Source organism: Martes martes (assembly GCF_963455335.1).
Source record: "Martes martes genome assembly, chromosome: 1".
In the NCBI taxonomy this organism is placed as follows: domain Eukaryota; kingdom Metazoa; phylum Chordata; class Mammalia; order Carnivora; family Mustelidae; genus Martes; species Martes martes.
The window spans coordinates 190,761,213-190,774,772 of record NC_137888.1 but is presented as its reverse complement, the minus strand read 5'-3'; the positions used below and the strand labels follow the sequence as shown (position 1 = coordinate 190,774,772).

The 13,560-nt window shown below is 46.8% G+C and overlaps 1 protein-coding gene across 4 annotated transcripts in view; it reads left to right on the top strand.

Moving 5' to 3' along the window:
- The window catches only part of ABHD6 (abhydrolase domain containing 6, acylglycerol lipase), an 81,667-nt gene that overhangs the window by 17,859 nt on the left and 50,248 nt on the right, over positions 1-13,560 (top strand). The window contains exon 1 of one of the 4 annotated variants that reach the window (XM_080800056.1): positions 10,094-10,485. The exons of 1 other annotated variant lie outside the window; for it this stretch is intronic. The gene's annotated coding sequence lies outside the window, so the exon portion shown is untranslated. Of the gene's footprint in view, positions 1-10,093; positions 10,486-13,560 lie in introns of those variants that run through there. 2 more of the 4 variants (XM_080800058.1, XM_080800059.1) reach the window with 2 other exon arrangements.

Sequence of the window (13,560 nt, the reverse complement as noted above, 5' to 3'; positions counted from 1 at the left end):
GGTTAAAAGACTGCAAGCAGGCCAAATGATGCCACTGGAGCCCCCCACCCCTTCCCACTGGCGACTGCACTGTGCTGGATCCATCCATTGCCTTTCTCTCCTTACCACATGTGCAAACAAGTCCGGCACCTGTCCCTGCCTCTGTGGGCGATTCTAAAGCCACGGGTCAGTATACAGCTGGTCCTTCCAGGCTGACCACAAGAGGGGGTGGTGAGGAAACAGGACCAGGAGGTGGAAGGCTTCTCACTGTCTGCCTAACTGCACTGTTTCTTCTTCTAAGGGTTTGGTAGTTTCTTTATTTCAGTTAATTATGTTTTCATTTTTATTTTTAAATAATTTATTTTACTTTTTTTTAAGGCTTTATTTGTTTATTTGACAGCGAGAGAGAGGAGAGAGAGCGAGCGAGCGCACAAGCACAGGGAGTAGCAGAGGGAGAGGGAGAAGCAGGCTTCCCGCCAGGCAGGGCACCCAATTCGGGGCTTGATCCCAGGACCTTGGAATTATGACCTGAGCCGAAGGCAGATGGTTAACAACTGAGCCACCCAGGTACCCCTATTTTTAAATAATTTTAAATGTGTATTCAAGTTGCAAAAATAGTTCAAAAACATATATACCCTTCACCCAGATTCAGCAATGAACATTTAGGCCCATTTGCTTTTTCCTTAGTTTTCATACATACAGATTTTTTTTTTTTTCCTGAACTGCTCAAGAGTAAGTTGGAGGCATTAGGACCCATTATCCCTAAATACTTCCAAGTGATTTCCTCAAGGACAAGTAATTTGCCTTTACAACCACAGGGCAATTATCAAAACGAGAAGCTTTAACAATGATATAATATTATTACCTAATCCACGGACCTTATTTTAAATTTCACCAATTACACTAATAATGTCCTTTATGGCAGTTTTTGGGGGGTTTTTGTTTGTTTTTTTCTGGTGCAAGATCCAATCCATGCTTACACACCGTTCTTAGCGGTCCTATGTCCTCAACCCTCTCTAATCTGAGCAGTCCCTCAGCCTTTGCCTTTCATACCCTTGACATTTTTGAAGTGTACAGGCTAGTTATTTTGCTGAATCTCCCTCAGTTTGGGTTTGTCTGGACTTCCTCATGATTAGATTCAGATGATGCATTTTAAGTGGGAATACTACTTACGTGTTTCACAGAAGTTCTTAAATAAGCTTCTCCTGGTATTCACAGGAGCTGGGTGACTCAGACACAGGAAGTAGAAGATGATTTAAAAGCTCTTAATAACAGTTGCTAACACTTATTGAGTGCTTGCTGTTTGACATTCCCTTCTGTATTTGTTGTTGATTTGGGCACTATTCTTTCTTGTGTGGGGTGCTTATGTTGGATCACAGTAATAAAACAATAATAACAGCTATGGCTCTTGAGCTATATTGACCCCATATTACACATCTTCTTTTCATGGGTGTGGTCGGAGAGGGTGTCACTTGCCCCAGGTGTCATAGCTGCCAAGGGGCACAGCTAGGGCTGTTTGACACGAGAGTATGACTACCTGGTTAGTCCTCCCCATACCAGTGACAAAGCTCAGCCAGGATTCCAGCTCAGAACACTGAGGACAATCCATGTCCCACCCCCTAGACTCCCAGCAAGCGGGGATGTTTTCTCCCCATATTCTGAAGTCCCCTGTTTAACCCACATGTCCAGAGCATGAGAACCTGGGAGATAGACCCCATGCTGTGACGAGGGGACCTCAGTAGGTTGTGTGGTGTTTTCCAGGGGCAGATATCTCTCCTGGGTCATCACCCATTGGACAAGTATTTACTAAGCCATTGAAAACTGTATCAGTCCCAAAAACAGGGCGAGGAGCATGGCTAGGAGTGGGAGTCAGTCCTTAACCGAACAGTGACTCATGAATGTTTCTCAAGGCAGGAGTCCCAATGTAGGATAAGATTTCCCCTCCATAGGCAAAGCCTGCTCCAAAGTCATCCCAGAACCAGATTTACATGCAGCCTGGTGTCATTCGTAACACACAGCCTTAAGAAACCAGCCGTGGAGATTTGTTGGCACAAGGAGCTCCCAGCCTGAAACTGGGGATCATTTTGCATTGTGGGTGTTTTAGGACATTTGTTATTCACTCATTTAACAGTTAGCCTACTAAACACGAAGAAGAAATACAGAGATGAATACGGCAGCCCCTGCTCGTGGGGACTCACAATTAGATAGTTAATTGCACTTGCCTTTGGTGTCAGTTTTCCGTGCCTCTGATCCTTCCTTCCAATTGCTAGAAAACTGTTATGAATATGAATGACCAATGTAAATGTGGGACTCAAACCATTATGACTTCTCTGACTGCAGAGAACCTACACAGGTTTGCCCAAAACTGAGGGGGGCTTTCAGTGCAAAGACAAAGAAAACAAACTGGGATGAACTGGTTATTCTAGTTTAGTTGGGAACAGGGGCAGCAGGAAGGGAGTGGGGGCAAGAAAAAATAACAGTCAACACCTGTTTTGTTTGAGGATTTAGTAATGGCTAGAACAAGTTGATGAAGTACTATAGTACCCCTCTAGTACCCCTACTTTATAGAGGTGTCAACGGGGACCCAGGGAAAGTAAGTATCTTGTCAGCCGTGTACACTGGATGAGTCAGGCCCACCGGGGAACAGCAAATCCTGTGTTCCCAAGCATTACACCGCACTGCCCCAGAGCCACACGTGTAAATGTGGTGCAGGTAAAGCCTTGGAACTATATTTGAAATGAGTTCTCAGAGATTGGAAGCAGTAGCCAGTGGAAGTTATGTTTCCATGGAGACCCACTCATATCCAGCCAGGCTGCGTTCACAGGTGGCCATAACGGTGGAGAGCTGCCATCACGCAAATGTGCATTTCTTAAGAAAAAGACCCTCTGTAGCAATTTCCTGAGCTTCCACCAATGCCCATTCTATCATTCAAGACACTGGTGAAGTCTCCATGGCAGCCTGCAAAATGTGAGTCTTGCCCAAGTCCTAGGAGGTATCCGTTGAGGACAGTGGTTCCGAGCGCAGATCCAGGAGACTCGTCTGTCTCTGGTCGCTCATCCGTTGGCTACATGAGCTCAGGGAGGTTAGCTAACCTCAAGCCCAGTTTCCTCATCTATTAAATAGTGGAAGTCCTAACCCCCATACCCCACAGTGATTGTGAAGATGAAAACAAATGGTATAATGCATGAAAAGCACAATTCCCGGTACCAAGTAGGCAGTGAAGAAATGTATGCTACATACTGATTAACATCTGCTCACCCCATGTCTCTCTCTCTCTCTCTCTCTCTCTCTCTCTCTCTTTTTTTTTAAGATTTTATTTATTTGACAGAGAGAGAGAGATCACAAGTAGGCAGAGAGGCAGGTAGAGAGTGGCAGAGGGTGGGGAGCAGGCTCCCTGCTGAGCAGAGAGCCCGATGCAGGGTTTGATCCCAGGACCCTGAGATCATGACCTGAGCCGAAGGCAGAGGCTTAACCCACTGAGCCACCCAGGCGCCCCTCACCCCATGTCTTTAAATGAAACAATCCACGTGAGAACTGACACAAAGGAGCGGGAGTCCACTCCCCACAACTGCCTTCTCCCCCTAGCTTCGTCTGCCCCATTCCTCTCTACTCCCTCCTGTTGCCCATCCCACTTCTGGCCCTTTGGCCTGTTCCCAGCCACTTGTATGCCACTCGGGAGAGAGAGGACCAGACTTGGGATCCTGCTCCTGGCCCCACTGGGTACCCAGTACCTCCAGTCCCCAGAACCCCCAGCTGGGGCATCGGGACCACTGCCTGAAGGGGGACCAGGCTCTAGTCCATCCACAAAGATGTATGATCTGGCTCCCCCATGTGACCTCAGCAGCTCAGAGACGAGACAAGATAAGAACAAACGAAGAAGCACTGTCTTTTTGACAAATCAGGGAGCATCATGATTTAGACGGCATAACATGATGCATATCTTTTAAGTTTCATTAAAAATGTTCGTGTTGAAGTGGCTACCCGGTGGGAGGTTTAAAGGCCCCAGGAGAGACACTAGGGACAGCAAAGAGGGAGAGGTCTCAGTACAGTGTCATGAGGCATATGGATGTTGAAATGAAGACTGTGAGGACCTTGGAGAAAGTGTGTGCTTTGCTTTCTTAGCAAGAAGAACTACACACTACATTCACACCCCCCCCACACACATACACCCATACACACACACACACACCCCCATACAGACATGTGCTGGTAGGCTTCCCCCATGGATTCCTGGTTTACCCTGGGGTCTTCAGAATCTCAGTTCCCTGCCTGACCTTTGACTCTTCAAAGGCAATTTTTAGGCCCCTCTAAGAACGGCGCGAGCCCAGTAAGTGCTGAGCCTATGAATGGCGATGATGCTAATAGCCTATAGCTGATATGACACATACTTCCTTGATAGCAGGTGAAGGGCTAATCTGTAAACTCATTATTCAGCTTGATCTTGTCTTCAGCCCCACAAGGCTGGTCCCATCATCAGTTGCTCATCCTCACCTCCTACTTAGAAATGAAGAAACTCAGGTTTACACAGGCAGATAGCTAGTAAGTGGCAGAGCTGGACCCACCATCACCACCTGAAAGGTGTTCCCGTGACTCACACCCTTGGAGCTTGTGTTTGCTCATCTGTGCTGCTAGCTGTGTTTTTTGCCAGCCCACCCATGAGCCCCAGTATGGTACCTGCATCCCCAGTGTCCTTGAAGTGCAAGATCTCCCCTAATCTCAATCAGTGTGGTTTGGGTGAGGTAGGAAAGGATTTCTTAAACAGGACATAAGAAGAACTAAACACAGAGGATGGGGCGCCTGGGTGGCTCAGTGGGTTAAGCCTCTGCCTTCGGCTCAGGTCATGATCCCAGGGTCCTGGGATAGAGCCCCATGTTGGACTCTCTGCTCAGCGGGGAGCCTGTCTCCCCCTCTCTCTCTGCCTGCTTTCCACCTGTTTGTGATCTCTGTCAAATAAATAAATAAAATCTTAAAAAAAAAAAAAACTAAACACAGAGGATATTCGACTAAATTAAAGTTAACATTGGTCCAGACAGAAGCACTAAAGAAAAGATAAGCCACAAATGGGAAGAAGATCTTAGCCGTTTATAACTATAAACCATTAGGGTATAGACAATTAGATGGGAAAATGACATGAACAGGTATTTCACAGACATGGAAACATGATGGCAAATGACTATATGAATAATTGCTCAAGCCCAATTATGCTAGACGTACAGATTAAGATCACAATGAGATACCCTTCCATATCTACTAGATTGGAAGCAGTCTGATGGAGGCACCTCGATGGCTCAGTCAGTTGAGCATCTGCCATTCGGCTCAGACTATGATCCTGGGTCCTGGGATTGAATCCCACATCCAGCTCCCTGCTCTGTGGGGAGCCTGCTTCTCCCTCTGCCTCTCTCTCTCTCTGTGTCTTTCATGAAACCTTAAAAAAAAAAAACCAAACAGCGGTCTGATGGAACCAAGTGTTGGCAAGCTCCTGGAGATATTCTCCTATGTTGTCCTTCTAAAAGTTTAGTTTTGCCTCTTATTATTAAAGTCTTTGGGGTGCCTGCGTGGCTCAGTCTTTGGGCGTCTGTCTTTGGCTCCTGTTGTGATCCCGGGGTCCTGGGATCGGGCCCTGCATCGGGCCCCTGCTCAGTGGGTTGTCTGCTCTCCCTCTCCTACTCCCCCTGCTTGCATTCCCTCTCTAGCTGTCTCTCTCTCTCTGTCAAATAAATAAATAAAATATTTAAAAATAAATAAATTAAATAAATAAATAAAATAAATTAAAAATAAATAAAATCTTTAACCTACCTTAAATTAACTGGGGGGGGGTGGGTTGTTAAATTCCATGTTTTTCTATATGAATAATCAATTGTCCTAGCACTTTTTACTGAATAGTCTCTCCTTTCCCCAGTGATCCAAAATGTCACTTTCCTTATAAACCATGTTTCCCTGTGTGCATTGGTCTGTTCCTGTGATTTTTATTCTGTTTCATCAGTGTTTTCATCTGTCCCTATGTGAATACACACTGTCCTAATAACTATACTTTTATAACAAATCTTGATATCTACTTTTTCTTCTTCACTAGGACTGTTATTACTTTTCTTGGACCTTTGCTCTTCCATATAAAATCTTATTTTTTTTAAAGATTTATTCATTTATTTTAGCGAGAGAGAGAGCAAGCGGTGGGGAGGGGTGGAGGGAGAGAAACAGTCCTGAAGCAGGCTCCCCCACTCAGCCTATGTCGAGCCCACTTGACTAGGCTCCATCCCAGGACCCTGAGATCGTAACCTGAGCCAAAATCAAAAGTCAGCCACTCAACCCACCTGAACTACTCAGGTGTCCCTTCCATATACATCTTAGAATCAGCTCATCATCTTCCTTGAAAAGCCCTGTTGGGATTTTGATTGGAACTGTTTTTGATTCTTTTTTTTTTTTTTTAAGATTTTATTTATTTGAGAGAGAGAGAGAGAGCACAACCAGGGAGAGTGGCAGAGGGAGAGGGAGAAGCAGACTCCACACTGAGCGGGGAGCCCGATGTGGGGCTCAATCGCAGGATCCTGGGATCATGACCAGAGCCGAAGGCAGTGACTTAACCCACTGAGCCACCCAGGCTCCCCACCCCACCACCGTTTTTTTATTCTGAAGACAGCATTTCTAACTTTTCATTACTGAGTATATTTGCCATAGGTTTTTGGTAACTGCCTTTTAACTGATTAAGGAAGTTCTCTTCCTACTTACTTATGAGTTATTACAATGAGGGACTGTTGAATTTTAAAATTTTGCAACCACTGAGATGATCTTATATTTCCCCCTTAATATGTTGATGTGGTTAATTGCGAGAATATATTTCCTAATGCTAAACTATCCTGGCATTCCTGGAATAAACTTGTCTCGGGAATGATGCATCATCTTTTTTATATATTGCTGGATTCAATGTACCAATATTTTATTTAATTCAAGATTTTTACTTCCGTGTTTCTGAGCTAAGCTTTAGGAGTAATAGTGATCTGATCTTGCTTGGTATGGAATTTAGACTGGCCTCATAGACCGACTTAGGCTCTGCTCTTTCTTTTTCTGTTTTCCAGAAGGGCTTATGAGAGAATAGTATGATCTATTCCTTGAAGGTTTAGACTTCCTTCTAGAACCATCAGGCTTAATGTTTTCCTGTGACTAAAAATTTTAACCATTTCTCTAATAATTATAAAATTTACTTTTTCTATAGTTGACAACTGATCTAATTTGCTGGCAAATCAAACTTGATATTATGTAGTGATCCTTTCCATCGTTAATGATTTTTGTTCGTCCGTTATCTAGTATTATTATAGCTACACCAGCTCCCTTTTGGATACTATTTTTGAGGTATATCATTTTCTGCACTTTTACTTTTAATCTTTCCAGGTTCCTATGTTTTAGGAATACCTCTTGAGAAAATGCCTCTTAGATTCTTTTAACATCCCATTTGACAATTTCAGACTTTTAACTGATGAGTTTAGTTAAATTACTATGATTATTAGTATATCTGAACTTAGTTTTTTTACTCTCTTTTTTAGGGGGAGGAGTCTCACTTTTTCTACATGACTTTGGGTTGATTAGCATTTGGGTTTTTTATTGACTTATTTTCCCCCCTTCTACTGGTTTGAAAGGTATACGTGTTATTCGTATTGTTTTAATAAATACCATTGACATTGTGCCATGCATAATTAACAAAGCCAAAGTTAATATCTTAAGTCCCTTCCCACCACAAATGCGAAGTCATTGGAACCCTTTAATTTTGACCATCTCATTCCTAATGTATTGTTGTCTCCTGTTTTCGTTCTGACCTTGTTTAAACCTGTGAATTATGATTATTGATGTCATTGTTATTTTGTACTGACAGTTTTGTTTAGATTCACTCTATTTCCCCATTTCTTCGCTCATTATTCCTCCTTTCACTTTTTAAAAAGATTTTTTTTTATTTATTTGAAAGCGAGAGAGAGACAGCAAGAGTGGGAACACAAGCAGGGGGAGTGGGAGAGGGAGAAGCAGACTCCCCGCCAAGCAGGGAGCCGGATACAGAACTCAGTCCCAGGACCCTGGGATCATGCCTGAGCCGAAGGCAGACAATTAAGGACGGAGCCACCCAGGCGCCCTCACTGCAGTTCTTAATTGGGTTGTTTAGAAGTTCAGTTAGTCAAATTTTCCAGTTGTAAATTCACTTGATCTGTATGTCACCCTCATTCCTGAAAGGCTGGGGATCCAATTCTCAGGTCTTTGGAGATATTCTTCAATATCTTTTAGCTTCCTATTTTGCCATTCAGAAATTTGCTGGCAATCTAATTCCTTCCTTTGGGAATAAACTGTCTTTTTTTTTTTTTTTAATCTCTAGTTGCTTTCAAGATCTTTTCTTTGTTTTTAGTATTCTGCAGTTTCACTACAATATTTCTTGGTGTGGATTTCTTATCATTTTTCCTGCTTAGGATATATTATGCTTCCTAAATCTGTAGAATTACGTCTTTTTTCTGCTCTTGAAATTCTCACCCATTACAACCTCAAGTATGGCCTCTCCCTTCTTCTCTCCTTTGATGCTGCTTAAATGGATTTTAGATCTTCTCAGTCTGTTTTGCATGTTTGTAAGATCTTTCATATTTTTCATTTCATATCACTGTATTGCATTCTGATTAATTTCTTCAGATAGTTCTTCCAAATCACCCTATTTGGTTAATTATGATCTATGAGAATCCTGAACAACTTGCTCTTTGATGAGTACATTGTCCCTGAAGCTCTGAGGACAATTTGATGGAAAAAAGAAAAAAAAAAAAAAAACAAGAAAAAAACAATTCAATGAAGCAACTCTTGTAACCTGAATGATGAGATAGCCAACAACTTAGAGAGAGATGCTCCAGTTCAAGCCAGGGAGATTGTCCTTGACTCTGGATGGATTCCAACCATCTTGACTTAGACTGGTTTTACAAGGTGGCCTCAAAGATGTTCCTTTGCCACATCTCTGAGGCTTCTTGTCCATGACCCATTCTTAAAATTCAGGACCCGCCCAACTCAGCCAGGTTCTGCCAGTCTGAAGGGTTTGGCAGGCAGGAGGCTGCCTTTGGGGTGGATTTAAATATGAAGAGAGTCCTGTTGGGCACTGGTCCCATCTAGGTCTAGACTAAGAGGCAGAAAAGGAAGCCATGGATTTGGGGTAGCAGAAGACATCAAGCCCCAACACCTCACCCCACATACAGTGCTCAGTACATAGTAAGTGCTCAGTAAATATTTACTAAATCAATGAATAAACAGATGGAAGAAGTCCATAGAGCAGTGTGGGCCCAAAGGGGAGTTAAGGAAAGTTTCCTGGAGGAAATGACATTTAAAGTTGAGGCATGGAAAAGAGGAAGTAGTCAGACCAAGCAGAAAAGGAAGAGTTCCTGGTAGAGGGAACAGCCCATGCAGAGGCCAAAGTGGTAGAATTCAGCCTGGGTGCCCTGAATAGTAGATGATGCTGGAGTGGGAAACTGAGGCCAGCTGCTCAAAAATCCAGACTCAGTGGCAGATAAGCTAGTCAGACAACACCATTTGAATTTAATGGGTGGTAATTTTTATGCTCTGCTGATTTTATTTTTTTTTTCCTCTATTTTGAAATTTTTTTGCCTAATGAGATTTAACTGTCCTTAAAAAGAAGAAATGACCATAGTGGGGATTTAATCAGTGGTTTCAAGACTGCCATCTTGCCCCCGAAGCTTTGGAGCCAGGTGCCGGGTCTGAATTCCCAATTCTGTCCTTTACAGGCTGAATCCATGGGCAAGCTCCTCACCTTTCTTCTGAGAAAGGAAGCCAATCACAATGCCCACCTTACAGGATTAAAAGAGACAACATGTGTAAGGCAGGGTTGCTAAGCATGGCTGTGAACCTGGGCCTGTCCTTCTGAGCCCTCTGAGAGCAGAGATCCAGTCGCTTTGACGGCGCGTGCTGGGCAGCACCAGGCACACAGCAGGTGCTCAGTAAACAATGAACCAATGCCTCGTCGAACTCTGGCATCTCCCGCTGGAACTGTGGCTCCTCGGGTCCCCACCACTTCTCCTGCCCCCAGAGCTCTTTAGGGGCGGGGCGGGGCGGCGCGGGGCGGGGCGGGGCGGCCGGCTCCGCGCTCCGCACTTGGCGCGGCGCGCGAACGCAGTAGGCGCTGGCGCTCTGGCCGGAGCTCTTGGGTGCTCCGAGGCAGGTTGCGGAGGTTGGGGTGTGCGAGACCCTCACTTGCCCCTCCGTGTTGAACGCTCGGAGCGGCGGAGCCGAGCAGCTGAGGGTTCTCGTGAGGGGTGGGCGGTAGACCGGACCGGGCAGCCGCGGAGCCGCGCTGGGGGCCGGCGCGGGCGGAGCCGGCTTTTCTGTCGGCTGACGCAGGCCGCCGCGCCGCGCCTTTAAGGCGTCCAGCAGAGCCCGGCGCCGGGAACTGAGCGGCGCGGGCACGAGAGCTGCTGCCGGACGCGAGCGGGGCTGGGGGCCGAGGACCGGCGTCGGATCCGGCGGCGCGACCCACCGCCAGAGGTCAGAGAGAGTGTGCGCCCGTGGGGCGGGCTGGGGCAAGGGATCCGCTCCTGAAGGTGGGGGGCGGGGGGTCCGAGGTCTCTCCCTTCGGCCCGCTGACCCACCCTGCACTTCCTGAGTCAGGGCTGCCTGGCCTCCCTGCAAGCGGAACACGGGGCGAAATGGGTCGGGGACCTGCACCTCTCTTTCTGCTCGGTTCCCTCGCTCCGGCATCAGCCCTACCGCGCTCCCCTGCAGTGCCTGGACAGATTTGACATTCCCGAATCCCAGATGTCCTCACTCCCGGGGCTGCCTACCGCCTAAGCCCCGGGACAAGGTGAGGATGGGTCGGGGACAGCACCCTCTTTCTACTCCGCCTCCCACCTCTGGCTCCGGCACCAGTCCCTGTGCGCCCCTCCTGGTGCCTGGATGGTTTGGAGGCTTCTGCACCCTCGTTCTGCCACTTCCTGAGGAAAGGCTGCAGTTCGACCTTCCAGCTAATGGTACCTATCCCCGTCCCGCCCCAGATATCAGAGCCCCTCGGGACCTCTCCCAGCCAGTACCTACTCCCAGCCGCCTTTAGCTCACCTTTCCTCAGTCTGCCCCAGTTCTCTCGGCCTCATGTCCTCTCCTCCCGCCAACCCTTGAGTTAGGATGCTGATCCAACCACCCCGACGGCCCGGTGCTGCCCCACAACCCCCAGCATCCCCCGCCTACACCTTCGCTGCCTTCCTGGCAGCCTTGGAAACTGGGATTGTGTAACGCTGGCTGCAGGGCAGACCATATGCAAGCTTTGCACCCCTGTACCTGCATTCAAGTGAGGAGGCCAAGTTGAGAGAGTGAATGAAATAGGGAAGAAGGAAGAGGTTGCAGGGGGTGGGGGGTTTAGAGGCTGTGCAATCTGGGATATGTGCCTGGAGCCCTTCTTATGCCTCAGAGTCTGGTTGATTAAGAGGAGGTCTCAGCTTGGACTGGAGGTCAGCATTTTCCTCTCCTCTCCCTCATGGCTAGTCTACCTAGGTGGAAGTTAAGAGTTTATAATAGTGTAAGTAATAGCTTACATAGAATAAGCACGTACTGGCTGCCGGACCCTAGGTCGGCACCTTTAGAAGATTACCCGCTTTTCTTCTCCCAACAGCTCCATGCATGAGGGAGGTACCAATGTTATGCCCATCTCTCAGAGGAAGAATGTGTCCCCTTCCCAGGACACACAGGGAATCTGACCTCAAAGCCCCCATTCTGAACCATTAGACTTAATTTTTACCCAATTGTAACTAATACATTTTTTTTTAATTTATTTATTTGTTAGAGAGAGAGAGCGAGCGAGCACAGGCAGACAGAGTGGCAGGCAGAGGCAGAGGGAGAAGCAGGCTCCCCGCCGAGCAAGGAGCCCGATGTGGGACTCGATCCCAGGACGCCGAGACCATGACCCGAGCCGAAGGCAGCTACCCAACCAACCGAGCCACCCAGGCGTCCCTGTAACTAATACATTTTTATCAACGTTTTTATAACATAGAAAGTTAGAAATATGAGAAATTGGTAACCTGTGTTCTTAGCACCAATTTTTCTAAAAGTGGTTTCTCAGACCAGCAGGGGGTCCTGGGTGTCCTCCTTGGGTAGACTGATGCCCAGAGAGAAGGGATATGCTGGAGGCCCCACAGCTAAGAAGTACCAGGGCAGGGATGCTAAACATGCCCTGGGATGGTCAGTCCTTACTTCCTGCGCTCCCAGTTCTGCCCCAGCCCGTCAGCCTAGGCCCCTGGAGATTCTCTTCCCTCCCCTGTTTGCATCCTGATCTCCTCCTTCCTGCTGTGCTTGCTTTGCTATAACCCAGGCAGGTGAGCTGCTTCCTTTGCTTAGGCTGTCCCCTCCTTTAGGAATGCCCTCCTTGGAATCTCTGATGTCTCCGTCGTACCCACCCCTTAGCTCCAGCTCAGCAGTCCCCTCCAGGAACACACCTCTGATTCCTCCTATTATAACTGGGATCCTTGCCTTCCAACTCCATGATGGCATTTGAAAAGTTCTAGCTGCTTGTGTCTGCCTGTGCTTTCTGGTGCACCTGTGCTGGCAGGATCGGAAGCACTCCCCAGGACCCCTCTAACCATCTGCCCAGTGAAGCCCCAGGACAAAGAGAGAGAGAGAGAGAAAGAGAGAGGTCCATGGAGGTGTGGTGTGGTTTCTGAAGGAAGGATAGGCTCGGAATTTCTGAACCCCACAACACCAGACTCCCTTCATTGAGCTACAGCCTGATCATGGGAGAATGGCTCAGCATGTCACCCAACATTATAATTACATAATTACATAATTTGTTTTTGTTCGTAACCCAGAGGATTCCCACCAGAAAATCAGAGACTTGGGCCCAAATCCCCCTGCTGCCACTGCTAGCTGTGTGGCCATGGGCCTATTACCTCACCTTTCTGAGCCGTAACTTCTGGTAATGGCACCTGTTTCAGAAGGCAGTGATAAGATTTAGATAAGATAAAGCACACAGCCCAGCATGTGCCAGCACTCAGTAAGCACCAGCTATTATGAAGAGTGAGTGTTGGCCCCCACTTTGAATTACTGGAGACATTAAATCATTACTCAGTGACTCACACCGACTTTGCTTAGAGGCGGGCCAAAGAAGTCCCACCAACGGAGAGGAGAGCATTTTTTTTTTTTTTTAAGATTTTAAGTAATCTCTACACCCCATGTGGGGTTTGAACCCACAACCCCACAATCAAGAGTTGCACACTCCACCAGCTGAGCCAGCTAGGTTCCCTGAGGTGAGCATTTTGTGTGTGTACTCAGAAAGGCCTGTGACACTTTCTTCGACTCTAAACCGTCCATTGCCTTGGCAAAAAGAATCGTCCTTCTGGTTTTTAGCTTTAAAAATCTATGAGCTTTGAGTTCTGTGAGGCTTCACACACCTAGAATGAGTGTGTGAATGCAGTTCGTGCAATTTTAAGTAACTGAAACTTACTGATATGAGAGGGAAAAAAAAGCTTGTTCTTAGAGGTGACCTTGGTTTGCACTGTGTGTTGGTTCAGGCTTATCTTGGGGGTGAGAGGTTTGAATCAAAGGTTTACTTTGGATTTGGAGGGAAGGAAAGCTGGG